The sequence below is a fragment of the Engystomops pustulosus genome, chromosome 7 (assembly GCF_040894005.1).
Source record: "Engystomops pustulosus chromosome 7, aEngPut4.maternal, whole genome shotgun sequence".
NCBI classification, from domain to species: domain Eukaryota; kingdom Metazoa; phylum Chordata; class Amphibia; order Anura; family Leptodactylidae; genus Engystomops; species Engystomops pustulosus.
Window position 1 is genome coordinate 58,237,824 of NC_092417.1, and position 18,882 is coordinate 58,256,705.

The following is an 18,882-nucleotide window of genomic DNA, read 5'->3' on the forward strand; positions in this document are numbered from 1 at the left end:
GAGTTCACTGTACTCAAATGGCCTCCACAGTCACCAGATCTCAATCCAATAGAGAATCTTTGGGATGTGGTGGAACAGGAAATTCGCATCATGGATATGCAGCCGTCAAATCTGCGGCAACTCTGTGATGCCATCATGTCAATATGGACCAAAATCTCTGAGGAATGCTTCCAGCACCTTGTTGAATCTATGCTATGAAGAATTGAGGCAGTCCTGAAGGCAAAAGGGGGTCCAACCCGTTACTAGCATGGTGTACCTAATAAAGTGGCCGGTGAGTGTATTTAATAAAATAGATTACAAATTCTTCTATAATCTACTGCACTGTTCGTTTATGACATTTTATGCAAAGTTTAGCTTCCCTTTAACAATTTCAATGAATTTAGTAACAATATAAGGTTTAAGCTTTTCGTAGCCAATAATAAAAGACCGGAGTGGAAGTGACTATGACTGGAATAAAGGCTTTTGCAATAGTTATTTGTTGGACAATACAGTTTTTGCCATGAAAGTAAAATGTCAAATTAGAGGTCTGAGGTCTCCCAATGTTTCCTTAAAATTAGTTTTTTTCTAGCATCAACTAATCTGGGTATTTCTTTTGTATTTTGTTGGAAGCAAAAGGTTATTGGATGTGGTGTAGAACTTTCCTCCCTAAAATCTGACTGGTTTATTAAATACATTTCCAGTATTACAACTAGAGATGAGCGAGCACTAAAATGCTCGGGTACTCGTTATTCGAGACGAACTTGTCCCGATGCTCGAGTGCTCGTCTCGAATAACGAGCCCCATTGAAGTCAATGGGAGACTCGAGCATTTTTTAAGGGGACCAAGGCTCTGCACAGGGAAGCTTGGCCAAACACCTGGGAACCTCAGAAAAGGATGGAAACACCACGGAAACGGACAGGAAACAGCAGGGGCAGCATGCATGGATGCCTCTGAGGCTGCTTAATCGCACCATTATGCCAAAATTATGGGCAACAGCATGACCATGACAGAGTGACCGAATGAGACTAGATAGCATCTAAAACATGCAATAATTGACCCTGACACTATAGGGGACGGCATGCAGAGGCAGCGGCAGCAGCGGCAGGCTAGAGAGTGTCATTGCGACATACCCTAAATGGACTCAGGCTTCACCAAAGGAGGTGAGCAAGAAGCGCTGAAATGATTTCCTATGTGAACAAAAGGTTGACGGTATATTTAGTCGATAACACAGCATGGTGGCGACATAGTGACCAAGTTCCATAACGTATCTGGTGAAACACCCGAAAAATTAGCCTGACACAGCTCTTTTGATAAGGGGACGACATGTGGAGGCAGCCGTGGAGACGACTTCCATGATTAAGAGCGACAGTATGGGGCATTCATATTGCACTGCTATGATTGCATCTTCAGGTCTCCAGCATGGCGGCGACAGATGGGCCGAGTTCCACTATGTATCTGGTGAAACACCTGAAAATTCTGCCTGACACAGCTCGTTTGATAAGGGGATGATGTGCTGCATATCCTCTCGTGCTCCAGCGTCTGGGGTATAGAGAGTTGAAATGAGACATTGGTGGACGCTGTGGAGGATCGTGGAGGCAAAATGGACAGGAAACCGCAGGGGCAGCATGCATGGATGCCTCTGAGGATGCCTAATCTTGGGATGGAGCTGGCGGTCCACTGCCAGGCGAGATTTCGCCTGTCCAAGCCCCTGTCTCTCGGCTCCTCCCCACCCAAAATGGGCCTGGGGGCCAGAAGCGTTTACTTTGAAAAAATTATAATTTTCAAAGCAGGCCGGGTCGTTTGAATATTTCACCTGGGAATAATGGAATAGCATAGTGGTTCTATTTTTAATTGTTTTTACGGAAATAGTTCCATGATTAAGAGCGACAGTATGGGGCATCCATATTGCGCTGCTATGATTGCAATTTCAGGTCTCCAGCATGGTGGCGACAGATGGGCCGAGTTCCACTGTGTATCAGGTGAAACACCTGAAAATTCTGCCTGACACAGCTCGTTTGATAAGGGGACGATGTATGGAGGCAATGAACTAGTAGTAGATTAAAGGTGCTGCAGTTAAAACTATATTAGTTGGATCTTGGGATGGAGCTGGTGCTCCGCTGCCAGGCGAGCTTTCGCCTATCCAAGCCCCTGTCTCTCGGCTACTCCCCAAACAGCACTTCTAAAAACCTTTTGTATAAGATCAAGTGTAGTAGCGTTCTTATAAGTTTGGGATATGGCGGGTGAGGGGAATGTAAACAGATGCGCAAGAAGCGCTGAAATAATATCGGTAAATGATAAAAGTTTGCCAGTATATTTTGTGGATTACACAGCAGGGTGGCAACAAAGTTAACAAGTTTGATGTGGAAGCCATGAAAACAACTGAAAATTCTGCCTGACACAGCTCGTTTGATAAGGGGACCATGTATGGAGGCAGTGAACTAGTAGTAGATTAAAGGTTCTGCAGTTAAAACTATGTTAGTTGGATCTTGAGATGGAGCTGGCGCTCCGCTGCCAGGCGAGCTTTCGCCAATCCAAGCCCCTGTCTCTAGGCTACTCCCCAAACAGCACTTCTAAGAACCTTTTGTATAAGATCAATTGTAGTAGCGTTCTTATAAGTTTGGGTTATGGCGGGTGAGGGGAATGTAAACAGATGCGCAAGAAGCGCTGAAATAATATCGGTAAATGATAAAAGTTTGCCAGTATATTTTGTGGATTACACAGCAGGGTGGCGACAAAGTTAACAAGATTGATGTGGAATCCATGAAAACAACCCAAAGTTCTGCCTGACACAGCTCGTTTGATAAGGGGACCATGTATGGAGGCAGTGAACTAGTAGTAGATTAAAGGTACTACAGTTAAAACTATGTTAGTTGGATCTTGAGATGGAGCTGGCGCTCCGCTGCCAGGCGAGCTTTCGCCAATCCAAGCCCCTGTCTCTAGGCTACTCCCCAAACAGCACTTTTAAGAACCTTTTGTATAAGATCAAGTGTAGTAGCGTTCTTATAGGTTTGGGTTATGGCGGGTGAGGGGAATGTAAACAGATGCGCAAGAAGCGCTGAAATAATATCGGTAAATGATAAAAGTTTGCCAGTATATTTTGTGGATTACACAGCAGGGTGGCGACAAAGTTAACAAGTTAGATGTGGAATCCATGAAAACAACCCAAAATTCTGCCTGACACAGTTCGTTTGATAAGGAGACCATGTATGGAGGCAGCTATATGGACGACTTTTGGAGGCAGCTATGGCGATGACGTGTGGAGGTAGCAATGGAGACAATGTGTGGAGCCAGCTAAAAAGACGACATGTGGAGGCTGCTATGGAGACAATTTAATTTGGATAGTGCCTGTATGTGGCAGTTAAAAAAAGTTTTCAAACCAGAGGAGCAGGTAGGTGGTCCTCCAGAAAAAATTAAATACATAGAGTACTATAGCTAGAGCCAGTTGGCCCTGGCAAAAAATAGCCAGTTTTCTCTGCTATAGTGTACAAAGAGGAGGAGAAGGAGGACAATGAGGAGGAGGAGTGCATACATTATTCAGGTTGAGCTTCTTTCACCTGGTGGAGAATGAAAATCCGGAGAACCTCCAAGGCGGAAGAACCTCCAAGGCGTACAGTGCCAGTTCGTGCCACATGTCCAGCTTTGAAACCCAGTAGTTGTAGGGAGCTGTGTGATCATTTAGGACGATGGTATGGTCAGCTACGTACTCCCTCACCATCTTTCTGTAAAGATCAGCCCTACTCTGCCGAGACTGGGGACAGGTGATAGTGTCTTGCTGGGGTGACATAAAACTGGCAAAGGCCTTGTAAAGCGTACCCCTGCCAGTGCTGGAAAAGTTGCCTGCTCGCCTACTCTCCCTCGCTACTTGTCCCGCAGAAGTACGCCCTCTGCCGCTAGCGCTGTCAGAAGGGAAATACTGTTTCAGCTTGTGCACCAGGGCCTGCTGGTATTCAAGCATTCTCACACTCCTTTCCTCTCCAGGGATGAGAGTGGAAAGATTTTGCTTGTACCGTGGGTCCAGGAGAGTGAATACCCAGTAATCGGTGCTGGAATAAATTCTTTGAACGCGAGGGTCACGGGATAGGCAGCCTAGCATGAAATCTGCCATATGCGCCAGAGTCCCAACGCGCAAGAATTCACTCCCCTCACTGGCCTGACTGCCCATTTCCTCCAACTCCTCTTCTTCTGCCCATACACGCTGAACAGTGAAGGACTGAACAATGGTCCCCTCTCCTGTCTCGCCAACATTCTCCTCCTCATCCTCCTCCACCTCCTCCGATATGTGCTGAGAAACAGACCTAAGGGTGCTTTGGCTATCAACAAGGGAATCTTCTTCCCCCGTCTCTTGTGACGAGCGCAAAGCTTCCGACTTCATGCTGACTAGAGAGTTTTTCAACAGGCCAAGCAGCGGGATGGTGAGGCTGATGATGGCGGCATCGCCACTGACCATCTGTGTTGACTCCTCAAAGTTACTCAGCACCTGACAGATATCAGACATCCACGTCCACTCCTCATTGTAGACTTGAGGAAGCTGACTGACCTGACTACCAGTTCTGGTGGAAGTTGACATCTGGCAGTCTACAATCGCTCTGCGCTGCTGGTAAACTCTGGGTAACATGGTTAATGTTAAATTCCACCTCGTGGGCACGTCGCACAACAGTCGGTGAGCGGGCAGTTGGAGGCGGCGCTGCGCTGCCCTGAAAGTGGCAGCATCTGTGCTGGACTTCCTGAAATGCGCACAGATGCGGCGCACCTTCGTGAGCAAATCAGACAGATTGGGGTATGTCTTGAGGAAACGCTGAACTATGAGATTTAACACATGGGCCAGGCATGGCACATGTGTCAGTCTGCCGAGTTGCAGAGCCGTCACCAGGTTACGGCCGTTGTCACACACAACCATGCCTGGCTTCAGGTTCAGCGGTGCCAGCCACAGATCGGTCTGCGCCGTGATGCCCTGTAATAGCTCTTGGGCGGTGTGCCTTTTATCCCCAGGGTCAGACTCGGTCCCAACCTCCACCAAGTTAACCCAATGTGCCGTCAGTGATACATAGTGGCCCTGCCCGGCAGCACTCGTCCACGTGTCCGTGGTCAGGTGGACCTTGTCAGAAACGGCGTTGGTCAGGGCACGGATGATGTTCTCTGACACGTGCTTGTGCAGGGCTGGGACGGCACATCGGGAAAAGTAGTGGCGGCTGGGGACCGAATACCGAGGGGCGGTCGCCGCCATGAGGTTTCGAAAGGCCTCGGTCTCTACCAGCCTATAGGGCAGCATCTCCAGGCTAAGCAACTTGGAGATGTGGACGTTGAGGGCTTGGGCGTGTGGGTGGGTTGCGCTATACTTCCTTTTGCGCTCCAGCGTCTGGGGTATGGAGAGCTGAACGCTGGTGGATGCTGTGGAGGATCGTGGAGGCGAAGATGGGGTTTTCGCACGGGAGGTGTTTGGGCCGTGGTCCTGGGCAGGGGGCTGACTAGCAGATGACACAGGGGAAGGAGCAGTGGTGTGCCCGGCCGGAGGTGAACGGGCTTGGTGCCATTGAGTGGGGTGTTTAGCATTCATATGCCTGCGCATACTGGTGGTAGTTAAGCTAGTAGTGGTGGAACCCCTGCTGATTCTGGTTTGGCAAAGGTTGTACACCACAGTCCGTCGGTCATCCGGTGTTTCTTTAAAGAACCTCCAGACTTCTGAAAATCTAGCCCTCGCCACGAGAGCTTTACTACGGGCAACATTTGGCGCTGATGCACCAGCTCTGGCCCTGCCTCTCCGTCTGGCCCCACCACTGCCTCTTCCAACCTGTTCTGCTATAGGACTCGCCTCCGTCTCAGAAGCACTGTGTTCACCCGGCCTCTCAACCCAGCTTGGGTCTGTCACCTCATCATCCTCCAATCCCTCAGTCTGCTCCCCCCTCGGACTTCCTGCCCTGACAACAACTTCACCACTGTCTGACAACCGTGTCTCCTCATCGTCCGACACCTCTTTACACACTTCTTCCACTACGTCAATAATGTCATCATCACCCACAGACTGCGACCGGTGGAAAACCTGGGCATCAGAAAATTGCTCAGCAGCAACCGGACAAGTGGTTTGTGACTGTGGGAAGGGTCCAGAAAACAGTTCCTCAGAGTATGCCGGTTCAAATTTTAAATTTTGCTGGGAGGGGGCAGACTGGGGGGAAGGCATCTCACCCCGCCCAGGACCACGGCCTCAGACCCCTGCAGTAGTTGGACGCCCACGTCCACGCCCTCGTCCTCTACCCCTAGCCCTCTGGTTAAACATTTTCAAAATTAAAGTGTGAACTTCAATTTTTTTTTTTTGTGTTTTTTTTTTAAACAAAATGATGCTATCCTATTGCTATGGCTAGTTTCTAACCTACACTGACAGCACACAACTGGATTTTATGCTGTGCCAGATGACTTTGAGTTATAAGAGAAATAAATGTAAAAAATAAATAAATCAGCAGACTGTGCCTAATTCAAATCAAACCCCTAATAAATTGTTCCACCTCGGTGTTTGAGGTGGATATGCGTGTCACTAAGAGCTAAACACAACGGTCGCAGGTCTCCCAGCAAATTCCTCACAGTATGGTACTAGCTGCACTACTAGTGCCAGCAAGCCCAGCCACAAGCAAACAAAAAAAAGGAAAATATAACGCTATTGTAGGCCTAAGTAAGTCGTTGGGGTTCTCCTATGGCTATTTTCTAGCCTACACTCAAAGCACACTGCTTTGACAGATAACTTTAAGTTCTAAAAAGAAATAAACGTAAAAAAAAATAAATCAGCAGACTCGGCGTAATTCAAATCAAACCCCTAATAAATTGTCCCACTTCGGTGTTTGAGGTGGATATGTGTGTCACTAAGAGCTAAACACAAGTCTCCCTGCAAATTACTCACAATATGGTACTAGCTGCACTACTAATGCCAGCAAGCCCAGCCACAAGCAAACCAAAAAAAAAGGAAAATATAACGCTATTGTAGGCCTAAATAAGCCGTTGGGGTTCTCCTATGGCTATTTTCTAGCCCACACTCAAAGCACACTGCTTTGGCAGATTACTGTGAGTTCTAAAAAGAAATAAACGTAAAAAAAAATAAATCAGCAGACTCGGCGTAATTCAAATCAAACCCCTAATAAATTGTCCCACTTCGGTGTTTGAGGTGGATATGTGTGTCACTAAGAGCTAAACACAAGTCTCCCTGCAAATTACTCACAATATGGTACTAGCTGCACTACTAATAGCAGCAAGCCCAGCCACAAGCAAACCAAAAAAAAGGAAAATAAAACGTTATTGTAGCCCTAAGAAGGACTGTTGGGTTCTTGTAGAATCACTCTTGCCTAACACTATTCTAATAGAATACCCTAACGCTTTCCCTGACCAGCAGCAGCTCTCTCCCTAGCGGCATCCAGACACAGAATGATCCGAGCAGCGCAGGCAGGGGTTAGTCTATTCCAGGGTCACCTGATCTGGCCAGCCAACCACTGCTATCGACGTGTAAGGGTACCACGTCATGCTGGGTGGAGTGCAGAGTCTCCTGGCTTGTGATTGGCTCTGTTTCTGGCTGTCAAAAAGCAAAACGGCGGGAGATGCCATTTTCTCGAGCTGGCGAAATACTCGTCCGAGCAACGAGCAGTTTCGAGTACGCTAATGCTCGAACGAGCATCAAGCTCGGACGAGTATGTTCGCTCATCTCTAATTACAACCCTTGTTTTCTAAAAATATTTGTACAATATAGACTAAAACTTTAGAAGTATTTCAGATATGGGCTGGTGCCATGGCTCAGCAGACTAAAGGGTTAGTATATGGAGCCTACGAGACTGTGGTTTTATACCTGCCAAATAACAGGCTCAGGGATTAGGAGCGAGAATCTTTCAGATTGAGATTAGGGAGTGTGAAGTAGTGTTTGTGACATCTCAACCTCAACAGCATAAACCCAGAATCGTGTCTCAAAACAGAGCATCTCATGACCACTACTTGACCACACTGGCCCAGATTTATTAAAGCCCCTGTGCCAATTTTCGGTTGGACTTTGCACATTCTTATTAGTGCAACCTGCTTGAACATGGATTTAAGAATTTCTGCACTGAAAGGGGCTTTTTGGTGTAAAGAACGGACCGTGCAACACATTTATCATGCGGTGTCCAACATATTTGTGTTCTCTGTTAAAGGTGAGCCAAAAAAGTTGTTGCATTGTGTCAGAGCAGTGCAGGGGACACCAGATTCATGAAGAATGTGCGCCAGAATCTGGTGCACCCTTCACACTCCACAGGCAAACTGCACCAATAAACTGGTGCAACTTGCACACTCCACAGGCCAAGGTCTTTACCAAGGCCAAGGTTCGCATGCAAAATATATATATCAGGCCATTTTCCTATAGCTAAGCTTCTACTTTTTGGTGGACAAGTAAGTGATGATGTTTTAGATGAAAGTTGAAACTTTTGCAAAGTAATTGTATCTTCAGGTTTAAAAAGGATCTGTCACCCGAAATAATTACTCAAGGAGCTGCTTACTAAAGTAAGCAGATTCCTAACCCTATCCCAGTAATAGCAGTGTTAAATTGGTAGCTTTATCAGAAGATACCGATAAAGTTAGCAAACACTGCATTACATAGCACTGTGAACACCGGACCAACTTACATCGACCCGCGTATTCATGAGGGGGCGGTCCAATGTGCTCCCCTCTCCACTGGACCATCCCCTCCCACACTATAGGCCGGGAGATGGTTTGTGAAGAGCAGAAAAGAGGAGAGAAGAAAAACGTCTTGTGAGGCATTTACATTTGGGGGACGAATCGGAGATTAGATCAGATCGATGATGAGGGAAAGGTTGTAGATAATACTGCTCGCTATTGTCTATATACTTAACTAGATTTGCTAAGAGAAATAAAAAAGAATGACAACGGTAAAGGAGAAACAAGGGGAAAAGTGGATTAGCCAAGCTCATATATTTATAGCTACATATCATTCCATTTATATGCATGACAAGATGATGACTGGTCTACTGGTCTACAGCTTCTGGAATCAACATCTTCAGGGAAGATGAATGGTCTTACGGTGCCATTCAGGGGCCAGTGTGCAGCCAGCCGCAGTTATGATGTGGTCGGCCGCATCAAATTAATGCACTTCACCAATAATTGATTGCAAAATTATTATTTAGTGACCGTATCATGTACTTCTTTGGAATGTACTGTTTACATGATACAGTCACTAAATAATAATTGTGTAATGAATAGAGATGGACGAATTTTTCAAAATTCGATTCGACCAGACTCACCGTTTTTTCCGGATAAATTTGATTCGCTCCGAATTGAATCACATCAAATCACGTTAAAAAAACAGGTATTCCCTGGCTGCAGAGAGCCTGTAGGGTGTTGTAGAATGTTGTGCCATGCTCAAATATGCAGATTGAGCATGGTTTGGTCTTCAATGCTGTGTTTTAGTATGACACGCACATGACAGCTGCCGCTCTTAGAATCACTTCACTCTTCAATTCCATGGGCACTTCCAGGGGCCAACTTAACCAAATAAGTGAAGCGGGAACGCAGCCTGACAAGGTAACGTCTGTGCCAGCTCGAAAGGACTGAGCTGAGGGCCAAGATCCCACTCTTTATACACTGACATCAGATGACTCCATAGATGATAACAGAACCTGTTCTGGTAAACGCAGATACACGTAGAAACCCCCAGAAGAGTGGAGAGGGTGTCAGCAGTAATTTTGCACTGACGTCACTGATCATTTGGCCTTGATTTTTCATCTGTCAGTGTCCGCTTTCAATTGGTCAATAATCCATAATCAGTATTGCTAAAGCCAAAAACAAACAGGAGTTGATCCAGAACAGAAATGACCAGTAAATGGGATATTTGCATGTCCTCTGTGTTCTGTATCCACTTCTGCTTTTGGCTATCAATCCTGAGGCTTTTCATTCCTTCTGACATGAAATGAAGGGGAAAACCAAACATAGTGGCAGAGTGGCACAATGACAAATTATGGAGGTGGCAGCAACATCATAGGCCACAAAGTGGCACAATGACTAATTATGGAGGTGGCAGCAACATCGTAGGCCACAGAGTGGCACAATGACAAATTCTGGAGCTGGCAGCAACATGGTAGGCCACAGAGTGGCACAATGACAAACTGTGGAGGTGGCAGCATCAGCATGAGGTCAGAGAGTTGCACAATGACAAATTCTGGAACTGGCAGTAACATGGTAGGCCACATAGTGGCACAATGACATAGTGTGGAGGTGAAAGCAGCAGCAGCATGAGGTCAGAAAGGGTTACAATGACAAATTCTGGAGCTGGCAGCAACATGGTAGGCCACAGAGGGGCACAATGACAAAGTGTGGAGGTGGCAGCAGACACCCTGGAATTGGAGCAAAAATCACTCCATAAACAAAAAAGAACTACAATTTGAGATATACAGATCCCCCAAAACGATTACCCTGGAATTGGAACAAAAATCACTCCAGGAACTATGTGAATTTTACACAGAGTTCTTGCTAGTAACTACAGCAACAAAAAAGAACTGCAATTTGGGGTATACAGAAATCGCTACAGCACAGGACAGTACAAACAGCTGGATGCTACAGGCAGCACTTGCAGTGACATCACATAAGCCTGCCGATCGAGGGTGTTCCTTTCTTCTTCCAGAGTTCTCTGTCCCATGTAACACGTTGTGCTCGTGCCGATTTTGCTAATAAAGGGGGGGGGGGCCTTGTTCCTTCGAATCACTGTAAACTTAGGATTTGTGACGAATTGAAGCTTTCCTGAAATTTGGAACGAATTCCGCTTCATTCGAATCGATTTGTCCATCTCTTGTAATTAATTATCACCATAAATTCCTTAATCAGGTACATCATGTATTGGCACCTTAAGCTCTCCAAAGTGTTGTAGGACCAGAGCAGGTGCTCCATTTACCTTCAAATTCTTGGTGAAAGGCCACAGGAAATTGTAATAGTGACATCAATGGATGACACTCACCTTTCCCCCAAACTGTTAATAATGACTAGCCAAATAATCTTTAATATATATTATAATTTATAATGTTACAATGTCACAATCCATGATGAACCTTCTTCTTTATTACTCTTAAATCAACAGTAGTTTCGATCCCATCCGAATTCTGTCCATCTAGTCTTACAGTTGCTGAGATTTGCAAGTGTTTGGAGAGGGTTAACTGCTTGGCGTGCTTGAAAACACCATGCAATAATACAGGGTCGTTGTCTCACATTGAGGAATAAAAAAAAGTGTCAGCTCAAGCCAATAAAGTCCTTTATTTGAATGCCATTAATGGGTTTGGCAGTCGGCCCCGCCATTTACATCAGAGGAGCACAGCACAGATTAAGAGAGGCTGGATGCTAATTTGCACATATGGAAATACTCTGCCTCTCAGTTGCGATGGCTCTGTTGTGGACAGATGGAATTAGCGAGCACTCTGAAGCCGTGAAGGCAAACACATATCTGAGGAAAGAAAAAAAATCCTCCTACACAAGGAACGGAAATCAAATAAATACATTTGTGATCTGTCTCCAGTGCTCAATGCAGAATTAAACAATGATAATGGACTAGCGGCGGGTGGCGAGCACCACAAAATGTGTTTAGCGGTAATTATTTAGCGATAGCTCTTGGTGATTTCAGTAACCTCTTATAAATAGACCAGAGAGGTGATTGAATCTTCCCCTGTTGTTTCTTCTGGTTGTAGGTGACAAGACTCTTAGGAAGAATTTATCACATCCTTTAAAGTGATGTTAATTATATTCTACATAGTTCTAAACATACAAAAATATTACAATCTGTCAGGTAAAGGGCTGATTCATGAGGTTATAAGTATTACTAGTGAGAAGGCCCATGTGAGAGAAGGGCCCAGAATTAGAGCTGGTAAAGCCATCTTTTCTATGAACATGTTCTGGGATTTCAACATCAGCAATGGTCACTAATCAGTCGGACAAGTTATCTTAAAAAAGTCAAATGTCAAAGGGTTTGCATTAGTAATGGATGTAGATATAAGAAAAGAGGTCCTATGCCCTGTAATCCATACTTGTCCACTCTCCCAGAACACTTAAGAGGCTTGTGACAAAAGGAGAGACCTCCTGCAGTCCTGGGAGACTGGGCAAATCCCCCAAGCTTAAGGGACTTCTTCCACATCTGCTACTTTTTAGGACATTTTGCAGGACTTCAGGAGATGTGCTCTGCTAACCATATAGGTTGTGGCTTGGGGAAAGTGGCCTGTGCAGAAAATCTTTATGGCATGCTACACACCCAAATCTGCTAGAGGAAATTTTGCCCAGTATACTGATATCTCAGGAGGTCCCATTGCAACATAAGATGAGTCTACTATGTTAAATGGCACATGAAATGTGGAGGACCATGTTACACAAATGGCTTTGGGGCTTAAGAGCTCCAATAAAAGCTATAGGTAGATTTATGGTGGATTTATCAGGGCTTGTGCATGGACAAAACCCTTAATATAGTTGCAATTTCTGGTGCACAGCCAGATATTGCAACTATTTCCCCACTTAAGCCATTTCTCTATGCCAAGTGGACATGGAGGGCCATGCCACATGCTAGAGTGGGCCGGTATTCCTGACCCTTGCCTGCATTCTGGGTATAGTCTACGCCTGTTCCTGGTACAGCTTATAGTGCAATTCTTTGGCAGGCAGGACCTGGCATAGAATTCTCTAGAAGAATAGCTGCCTGCAGGAAATATCAGGGTGCTAGAGGGGGGGTGGGGTTAATACCATGAACTGGTGCACAAGTAATATAGCATAGAGTCAAATAGACTTCCTCTACAAAGAAACACTGGGGCACATTTACTAACCGCATTTCCGCTGGGTTTCCTGACTATTTGCACCGCATTTAACAGGGGGTTTTTGGCGCACGCGATCGGATTTTGGCGCTGACTTCATGCGACCAATCCAATTACAATTCAAATTGTGTTGCAAGACATGCACTCACATACACCAGGGAAGAAGAAGGTGAACTCTGTCGTACCTCAGCGGATATCGGACGCACGATCTTAGTGAAACCACAGTACTACATCCTTGTTGGATAACGCACCTCGGGGATCGCGACAGGACCGGGTAAGTAAATGTTCCCCATTGTGTTGGACTGCGGGCAAGTAAACCACAATAGCATCATCCTGAATGGCGATGATCAGGAACTTTATGGGGCACATTTACTAAGAATTTAGAAAACTGCACTAAAACTGCTCTGCCTGTGTATAATGCTCATTGCGACAGATTCATTGAGAACATGCACCAGATATCATGAATCTGGCTCTTCCCTGCACTGGCCCGACAGAGTTCACCAACTATTTTGTGGTGCACTTTTAACATAGGGTGTGCAAAAGACTTTGCATGTTAAATCTGGTGATCGGTCTGACTGAGCACCAGAAGGCCCCCTAATTTGTGTTGCATGATGCCTAGTGCAGCTGCGCCCAAAGGGTTCCCATGCGACGCATTTGAGGAGGGGGCTCTTACTACCTAGTGTCATGTCATGGATGTTAAGTAAACATGTCTCGGTTTCTTTTCTATTGTGTTCAGTAGCATCTATATGGGCTTCCATGTAATATGCATTGTGTGGCTTCCCTACTAATTGATTTTCCACTCACAAAACTCTCTCCTCTACAATCTATTATTAATGCTGCAGTCAGACTTTCAATCCAGGCGTTACATGGATGCCTCAAATCTGTGCCAGTCACTGCACTGGTTGCTTGTCTCATCTACCATTTAAACTAATCACTCTCATCCACAAAGCTCTGCATTATGCCGCACCTCATCTCAGTCTATTGCCCAACCCATGCTCTTCGATCTGCCAATGATCGTAGATTATTCACTTCTTTAATTTGACCCTCCAACTCAGGTCTCAAGGACTTCTTTCTAGCTGTACCAAGTATCTGGAATGCTCTACCTTGTCAGAGTCAAACATGCTCTTAAAACCCATCTCTGTAGGCATTCCTATCTGCATGAAATTTCAACTCTTTTTTTTACTAACCCATCCTGTATCCTCCTCCTGTTATCCTGCATGCACTAGATACCAAGCTACAGGTTATTCTGCAGTCCTATTCACATTGGACTCTATATATTATATGGTGGCTGATGACTGCTTGCAGCAGCAGTATTATTTATTTTATTCATAGACTGTAAGATCTTGTGAATCGACCCCTCACTCCTACTGTTTAATTTGGCTGTGTTTTTACCCTGTAATGTCTTGTTTTGTTTATATATATATATATATCCCATGATCTGTAAGGTGCTGTAGAATATGATGGGGTTATATATTGGGACCTCCAATCCTGATTCTTTTAACATAACTACTGGACTAATACATCCTGGATTAAAGGGGTTTTTATTTGAAAATACAGAAAACAAGCCAGGACCTGCCATCCCAACCAGAATCAAGCCACTATAAAGGCATACATAGGCTGACCAAAGCTATGTAAGCTCTGCAAGGTAGGGGTTAAAAAGACAATGACAGGATTATGCTTCTTTGCTGACATTTTCCCAGATTCCGAAACATAGGCAGGTCCTGGAAACCTATGAGACATGCAGGTGTGGTTACATGGCCTCCGGGGCCTTAAATACCAGTCCCTTGAATGTCTTCCATCCCACTACCCTGTCCTTGCCTTCTTTAAATGCGACAGGGCAGAACAGCACGGCTGTGCCATGCAATAACTTAGCTTTCTAGTGCCACTAATTGAAATGAAAATGCAGTGCTCCAGAGAAACGCTGCACGATGGCAATACAAGAAGCAATCTGTAACTTTGTCCCTTCTTGTACTGCAGAATTATAATCACCCAGGGAGTGACAACTCATAGACTGCAGCCAATTTCCTGCATTGTTAGGCAGATCTGGAAAAGCGCCTAATTTCTTTGTGGTGTTCAGATGACAGTCCCCAGCGTGGTGGAAAAGTTCCTTCCTGTACATGTGAGCATTCAGTGTCCCACAGCAAACGCAGACCAAAATTACTCACTTTTTCATAAGATGCAGATGGTCCCTGTGTAAGGTCTAATTTGTATTGTGTGCAAGTTAATGAGGTCACACTACAGACGCTGGGACTTATCACAGGCTGTGTCTTGATCAGGTCTTAAGAGAAATCTGCATATTATGTGCGTAAGATTACGACCTTGGGAGAAATTTGTGGGAAGTTGAAGCAAAGACTGAGAGAGAAGTAAGCTCTATGGGTTCTGTAATGTTCTTCATGGATCTCTTAGCGGGAAGAAAATTCTGGAGGTCAAAATAATAAAGAACACACATTTAGAAGATTTCCAGGAAAGTTCTTACAATATCCTAGTCCTTGCCTCTGAATTAAGATTAAAACAAAGGTCCTCAGTACAAAATGGTCGTCAAGAAAATGAGAATTGTCCAATGGGTGGAAAAATATTTATCAGCTTAATGATGACCATGGTCCAATGTCTTCATTTCCTACCAATTTCGACAACACATTGATGCTTTATTCTTTGTGTGTATATGTCTGGGCTGAGATGGATCATGATGTACAGCAGTATGAAGTTCTGCTCTTTCTTTGTACACATTCCAGGTCCTGTTATGAAGGGGAGAAAGGGACTTTTAAGGAGGTGTTGACTTTTAAACAAGAAGTCACATATATTAAAATTACCCTTAATAGCATGACCCTATGATTTATTACACCCTGATGTCCTGAGGCCAAAGGCTCAATTGACCTCCTGGTAAATGCTGCACTGAGTTTAATATGAGACACAAAGGGGGTAATGTATATTAGTTTCTCTTATTTTGGGGGCTTTTGATATTTGCATTTTGCACAATATTTGCACAAAAATGTGCACATTTTTCACCGGTAAACTTTTTTTTTCCAAATCCCTTTGTGAAAAAGTCACAAATTTATTTCAGTCTCTGGCACAAGAGAGTAAATGTGCTTAGTAAATGTGCCCGATTGTCCCACTTTTCTCATTAGTCAACTGGGAAATTGTTGCAGTGATTCCTTGTTCCACCACAATTTGGTTCTTTTATGCTATAACTAGAGATGAGCGAACACTAAAATGCTCGGGTACTCGTTATTCGAGATGAACTTTTCCCGATGCTCGAGTGCTCGTCTCGAATAACGAACCCCATTGAAGTCAATGGGAGACTCGAGCATTTTTCAAGGGGACCAAGGCTCTGCACAGGGAAGCTTGGCCAAACACCTGGGAACCTCAGAAAAGGATGGAAACACCACGGAAATGGACAGGAAACAGCAGGGGCAGCATGCATGGATGCCTCTGAGGCTGCCTAATCGCACCATTATGCCAAAATTATGGGCAACAGCATGGCCATGACAGAGTGACAGAATGAAGCTAGATAGCATCTAAAACATCCAATAATTGACCCTGACACTATAGGGGACGGCATGCAGAGGCAGCGGCAGCAGCGGCAGGCTAGAGAGTGGCATGGCGACATACCCTAAATGGACTCAGGCTTCAAACCAATGGGTGGCAGAGAGGAACCAAAGGAGGTGAGCAAGAAGCGCTCAAATAATATCGCTACATGATAAAAGTTTGCCAGTATATTTTGTGGATTACACAGCAGGGTGGCGACAAAGTTAACATGGAAGCCATGAAAACAACCCCAAATTCTGCCTGACACAGCTCGTTTGATAAGGGGACCATGTATGCTTACAGTTCATGCCAGTCGCTGCACTTGCTGCCAGTCTCCTTTCGAATAGTTTAAAATAATAATAACCCTCATCCATAAAGCTCTGTATAATGCTGCACCCCCCTACCTCTCCTCTCTTATCTCAGTCTATCGCCCAACCCGTGCTCTTAGATCCGCCAGTGATCTTAGATTAACCTCTACCCTAGTGCGGACCTCCCACTTGCGTCTCCAAGACTTCTCTAGAGCTGCACCAATTCTATGGAATGCTCTGCCCCGGACTATCAGACTAATACCTAACCTCCAAAGTTTCAAACGTGCTCTTAAAACCCATTTCTTTAGGCAAGCCTATAACACTCATTAACTGCATGAAGTTTTAACTCTTCTACTAACCCGTCCTGTGTCGTCCTCCCATCTGTTATCCAGCAACCAACAGGCACCAGACTTCTCTGCAGTCCCATTCACCCTGGACCTGGTATATAAGATGACGGCTGAGTGTTTCAAGCGACAGCAATTCCATTTATTATATTTTTTTCTATTCCCTAAGAAGAATGGCTTGACCATTAAATATTCTTTTACCTCGTGTTACCCCATCATCTTCATAAACCGTAAGCTCTGGCGAGCAGGGACCTCACTCCTGTTGTTCCATACAAATGTTGTGCTCTGTTACATTACATTTGTATTTGTTTCCTATGATTTGTAAAGCGCTGCAGAATATGATGACGCTATATAAATAAAGATTATTATTATTATGGAGGCAGTGAACTAGTAGTAGATTAAAGGTGCTGCAACTATGTTAGTTGGATCTTGTGATGGAGCTGGCGCTCTGCAGCCAGGCGAGCTTTCGCCAATCCAAGCCCCTGTTTCTAGGCTACTCCCCAAACAGCACTTCTAAGAACCTTTTGTATAAGATCAAGTGTAGTAGCGTTCTTATAAGTTTAGGATATGCCGGGTGAGGGGAATGTAAACAGATGCGCAAGAAGCGCTGAAATAATATCCCTAAATGGTAAAAGTTTGCCAGTATATTTTGTGGATTACACAGCAGGGTGGCGACAAAGTTAACAACTTTGATGTGGAATGCCCTGTAATAGCTCTTGGGCGGTGTGCCTTTTATCGCCTAGGCTCAGCAGTTTCAGCACCGCCTGCTGTCGCTTAGCGACGGCACTGCTGCTGTGCCTAGAGCTACCGACTGATGGCGCCATGCCCACGGATGGTAATTCGGAGGAGGAGGAGGTGGAGGAGGGGTGGGAGGAGGTATAGTAGGCCTTTGAGACCTGGACCGAGGTAGGCCCCGCAATTCTCTGCGTCGCCAGTATATGAGCAGCCCCAGGGTCAGACTCGGTCCCAGCCTGCACCAAGTTAAGTGTAGTAGCGTTCTTATAAGTTTGGGATATGGCGGGTGAGGGGAATGTAAACAGATGCGCAAGAAGCGCATGATGCGCATGGAGCTGGCGCTCCGCTGCCAGGCGAGCTTTCGCCAATCCAAGCCCCTGTCTCTAGGCTACTCCCCAAACAGCACTTCTAAGAACCTTTTGTATAAGATCAAGTGTAGTAGCGTTCTTATAAGTTTAGGATATGCCGGGTGAGGGGAATGTAAACAGATGCGCAAGAAGCGCTGAAATAATATCCCTAAATGGTAAAAGTTTGCCAGTATATTTTGTGGATTACACAGCAGGGTGGCGACAAAGTTAACAACTTTGATGTGGAATGCCCTGTAATAGCTCTTGGGCGGTGTGCCTTTTATCGCCTAGGCTCAGCAGTTTGAGCACCGCCTGCTGTCGCTTAGCGACGGCACTGCTGCTGTGCCTAGAGCTACCGACTGATGGCGCCGTGCCCACGGATGGTAGTTCGGAGGAGGAGGTGGAGGAGGGGTGGGAGGAGGAGGAGGCATAGTAGGCCTGAAACACCTGGACCGAGGTAGGCCCCGCAATCCTCGGCGTCGGCAGTATATGAGCAGCCCCAGGGTCAGACTCGGTCCCAGCCTCCACCAAGTTAACCCAATGTGCCGTCAGCGATATATAGTGGCCCTGCCCGGCAGCACTCGTCCACGTGTCCGTGGTCAGGTGGACCTTGTCAGAAACGGCGTTGGTCAGGGCACGGATGATGTTGTCTGACACGTGCTGGTGCAGGGCTGGGACGGCACATCGGGAAAAGTAGTGGCGGCTGGGGACCGAATACCGAGGGGCGGCCGCCGCCATGAGGTTGCGAAAGGCCTCGGTCTCTACTTGCCTATAGGGCAGCATCTCCAGGCTAAGCAATCTGGAGATGTGCACATTAAGGGCTTGGGCGTGCGGGTGGGTTGCACTATATTTG

At 45.7% G+C, this 18,882-nt stretch overlaps 2 long non-coding RNA genes across 2 annotated transcripts in view; one reads left to right on the forward strand and one right to left on the reverse strand.

Moving 5' to 3' along the window:
• Window positions 1-18,882, forward strand: part of LOC140068786 (uncharacterized) — a 168,565-nt gene that overhangs the window by 134,087 nt on the left and 15,596 nt on the right. The gene's annotated exons all lie outside the window — the stretch shown is intronic.
• The window catches only part of LOC140068788 (uncharacterized), a 30,793-nt gene continuing 27,324 nt past the window's right edge, over window positions 15,414-18,882 (reverse strand). The window contains exon 3 of the long non-coding RNA XR_011848559.1: window positions 15,414-15,505. This is a non-coding gene — a long non-coding RNA (uncharacterized lncRNA). The remainder of the gene's footprint in view (window positions 15,506-18,882) is intronic.